The sequence below is a fragment of the Triticum dicoccoides genome, chromosome 6A (assembly GCF_002162155.2).
Source record: "Triticum dicoccoides isolate Atlit2015 ecotype Zavitan chromosome 6A, WEW_v2.0, whole genome shotgun sequence".
NCBI lineage: Eukaryota > Viridiplantae > Streptophyta > Magnoliopsida > Poales > Poaceae > Triticum > Triticum dicoccoides.
In genome coordinates, this window is record NC_041390.1 from 494,837,943 (window position 1) to 494,842,649 (window position 4,707).

Here is a 4,707-nt window from a genome sequence, read left to right on the forward strand (position 1 = left end):
AATTGTTGTTGCATGTTTTACGTGGCTGCTATGGGTTTCTAGCATGAACGTTTCTTACCTACGCAAAAGCCACAACGGAGATATGCCAATTGCTATTTACCCTTCATAAGGACCCTCTTCATTGAATCCGATCCGACTAAAGTGGGAGAGACAGACACCCGCTAGCCACCTTATGCATCAACTGCATGTCAGTCGGTGGAACCTGTCTCACGTAAGTGTACGTGTAAGGTTGGTCCAGGCCGCTTCATCCCACAATGCCGCCGAATCAAGATGAGACTAGTAACGACAAGCAAATTGAACAAATCATCACCCACAACTACTTTGTGTTCTACTCGGGCATAGAATCTACGCATAGACCTAGCTCTGATACCACTGTTGGGGAACGTAGCAATAATTCAAAATTTTCCTACGTGTCACCAAGATCAATCTAGGAGATACTAGCAACGAGAGAGAGGGAGTGCATCTTCATACCCTTGAAGATCGCTAAGCGGAAGTGTTACAAGAACGCGGTTGATGGAGTCGTACTCGCGGCGATTCAAATCGCGGAAGATCCGATCTAGCGCCGAACGAACGGCGCCTCCGCGTTCAACACGCATACAGCCCGGGGACGTCTCCTCCTTCTTGATCCAGCAAAGGGAGAGGAGAAGTTGAGGGAGAACTCCAGCAACACGACGGCATGGTGGAGATGGAGCTCGTGGTTCTCTAGCAGGGCTTCACCAAGCACTATGGAGGAGGAGGAGGTGTAGGAGGAGGGAGGGCTGCACCAGGGAAGAGGTCTGGCTGCCCTCCCACCCCTCCACTATATATAGGGGCAAGGGGAGAGGGGGAGGCGCCCTAGGGTTTCCCCTAGGGGGCGGCGGCGGCCAAGCAGATTGGATCTCCCTAGGGAAAATCCTAGGGAGACTTGCCCCCCAAGCCAAGCAGGTGGAGGCTTGCCTCCCAAGCCTGGTCGAGGCTCCCCACCTCCCCAAGTAACGTGGGAAAGGGTGTGGGGGCGCACCACCCCTTAGTGGGCTGGTTTGCCCCTTCCTCTTTGGCCCATGAGGCCCTCCAACACTTGTCGGGGCTCCCGAAACACCTTTCGGTCATGCTGGCCATAGCCTGGTACTTCCGGACTCCAATACCCTTCGTCCAATATATCAATCTTCACCCCCGGGCCATTCCGGAACTCCTCGTGATGTCTAGGATCTCATCCAGGACTCTGAACTACCTTCGGTAACCACATACTATTTCCCATAACAACTCTAGCGTCACCGAACCTTAAGTGTGCAGACCCTACGGGTTCGGGAACCATGCAGACATGACCGAGACACCTCTCCGGCCAATAACCAATAGCGGGATATAGATACCCATATTGGCTCCCACATGTTCCACGATGATCTCATCGGATGAAACACGATGTCGGGGATTCGATCAATCCCGTATTCAATTCCCTTTGTCAATCGGTATGTTACTTGCCCGAGATTCGATCGTCGGTGTCCCAATACCTTGTTCAATCTCGTTACCGGCAAGTCACTTTACTCATTCCGCATGATCCCGTGACTAACTGCTTAGTCACATTGAGCTCATTATGATGATGCATTATCGAGTGGGCCCAGAGATACCTCTCCGTCATACGGAGTGACAAATCCCAGTCTCGATTCGTACCAACCCAACAGACACTTTTGGAGATACCTGTAGTGCACCTTTATAGCCACCCAGTTACGTTGTGATGTTTGGTACACCCAAAGCATTCCTATGGTATCCGGGAGTTGCACAATCTCATGGTCTAAGGAAATGATACTTGACATCAGAAAAGCTTTTAGCAAACGAACTACACGATCTTGTGCTATGCTTAGGATTGGGTCTTGTCCATCACGTCATTCTCCTAATGATGTGATCCTGTTATCAATGACATCTAATGTCCATGGTCAGGAAACCATAACCATCTATTGATCAACGAGCTAGTGAACTAGAGGCTCACTAGGGACATGTTGTGGTCTATGTATTCACACATGTATTACGGTTTCCAGTTAATACAATTATAGCATGAACAATAGACAATTATCATGAACAAGGAAATATAATAATAACCATTTTATTATTGCCTCTAGGGCATATTTCCAATAGTTGTGGCTATGGACGTTGTGGAATATGCAGAATGGGCGTCCGCCCTTGTAGGACTTGGGGTGGTCCAGCCGCGCTTCATATTGGGCTCGGCCGTGAGCACAGCCGGGCCCTTGCGCTTCACGTCCTTGGCCTTGGCCTTCTTGTCTTCAGGGTCGGCCTCCGGGGGCTTTAGGAGGGAGAGGTGACCTTCATCTGCCCTCGCGCACCTGGTTGCCATTTTGAACATCTCCAAAGCCGAGCACATGTCTTCGTGTATGACGAGCTCTTCCTTCATCTTAACATCTCGGACACCATCAGTGAACGCTGAAATGATGGCCTCATCCGACAACTTAGGGATCTTGAGGCGAACGTTGGTGAAGCAATGGATATATTTATGCAAGGTCTCCCCTTACTGCTGCTTGATGCACCATATGTCGCCTGCAGCAGGGGCGCGGTCACGAGTGCCCTGGAATTTGGCGATGAAGCGCTCACATAGCTCATCCCAAGAGGAGATTGATCCCACTAGGAGGTTCAGGAGCCATGAGTGCGTGCCATCCTTGAGAGCCATGGGAAACCAGTTCGCCATGACCTTCTCGTCGCCATTTGCCGCCTCGATGCTCAGCTCGTAGAGCTAGAGGAACTCATCGGGGTCAGGGGTGCCATCGTAGCACGGAGGCAGATCTGGCTTGAACTTGCCAGGCCAGACGACGCGGCACAACTCTGGGGCGAACGCTCGGCAGCTCGCCACGGAGGAGGAGCCTAGTCTTGGCGCTTGCGTGCCTCCGCCTTGGGTGGTACACGGTCCTGACGTGGCGGTGTTGGGAGTGCACGCGCCTCTCCTTGAGGCCGCTACACCACCTGGCAGCTTTCTTCGTCGCGCGCCGGCGCCCTACACGGTGCATCACGCTAGGGGGGCCTCACGCCTTGGCTCGGGGACGACATCGCACTGAAGAGGAGGAGGAGGTGCACCGTGGCCCACGTCGCCCACCTGAGGCGGTGGGGGAGGAAGCAAACGTGACGGCTCAGGAGCTTCTCCGGTGGCGCTAACTAGCTCGGCGATGCGGTCCAACCATTCCTCATAGAGATCATCGGCCGGGTGATAGCACAGGAGCTCGCACGCCTTGAGCAATGCAGCCTGCGCGTTCGCCGGCCCGCGACGAGCAAGAGTGGACGAAGCAGCAGCCGGAGTCAGCGATAGAGTGGCGGTGCGACCATCGCGCTGCACGGCAGGAAGCAGCGATGAGGTCTACTGCTCGTGGACCACGGGGCTGGTGGAGGCGTTAGCCGCAGGTGACGGGGAGCGGTGGGGAGCGCCGTCACCCGCAGGCGCTGTATGAGGAATGCGAAAGGCGAGGGTTGCCCGATGCTCGGCACGGAATCGACGAGCGTAGGCCATGAGAATGGTGGAACGGTGGCAGAACGGCCGACGGAAGAGAAGCTTCGACACACCCCTACCTGGTGCGCCAAATGTCGGATTCAGGACTCCGCAGACCAGATAAAGGTTCGAACACTGGGGCGTGTGCGACGAACTCAACCTCTCCAGCCAGCCAACTCGTCGCTCTCACGGCCTAGCTCGATGAACAGGAAAGGAAATGGACTCAGCAGTTTACCCAGGTTAAAGCCACCTTGCGGTGTAAGACCCTACTACTGCTTTGGGGTTTATTAGCCTTGCGAGGGGCTGTGGATAACTAGTACAGGGTAAGAACAACCTCAGGGGGTCTGTTCTTGTGTTGGTGTGAGCTAGAGAAGTCTCTCGATCCAGGGATCCCTTCTACGGTGGTGGCTAAGCTATATTAATATGGCCTTGGTCCTCTTCCTCCAAAACGAAGGCGGGAAGGGATCCCACAGTGGCCAATTTTGAAGGGGGCTAGTAGTACATCCTATCCTGACGAAAGGTAGTCTTCGCATGCAAAGCGCCTGCTCGTGATGCCGTGGTGGGCTCGGTGATGACTTATGGCCTGCCATCCTGGCGGTCTTGGTCTTGTTGCACTGGAATGGAAACCTTCGGCTGAGTCCTCGGGACCCCGCGCCTGCGCTTGCCTCCTTACCACCAAAGAGAAAACCTGCTACTCTGCATCCGTGTAACGCCCCAGATATAATTTCCATATTTGTATCCAACTCTTGCCGTCTCCGGCGCTAAGTTATATTTATTTCTCGGGTTTGGGTTTTTGTCTCCGCGTGTTGTTTTTCTTTTTCGTGCATCTCTTATCATGTCATCACGTGCATTGCATTTGCATACATGTTCATCTCATGCATTCGAGCCTTTTCCCCGTTGTCCGTTTTGCATTCCGGCGCTTCGTTCTCCTCCGGTGGTCATTTCTAGTCTTCTTTCGTGTGTGGGGTTTAAACATTTCCGGATTGGACCAAGACTTGCCAAGCGGCCTTGGTTTACTACCGGTAGACCGCCTGTCAAGTTTCGGGTCATCTGGACTTCGTTTGATACTCCAACGGTTAACCGAGGGACCGAAAAGGCATCGTGTGTGTTGCAGCCCAACACCCCTTCAAATTTGGCCCAAAACCCACCAAACTCTGCTCCATCGTCTCGGTCGTTCGATCACGATCGTGTGGGCGAAAACCGCACCTCATTTGGACTCTCCTAGCTCCCTCTATGCCTATATA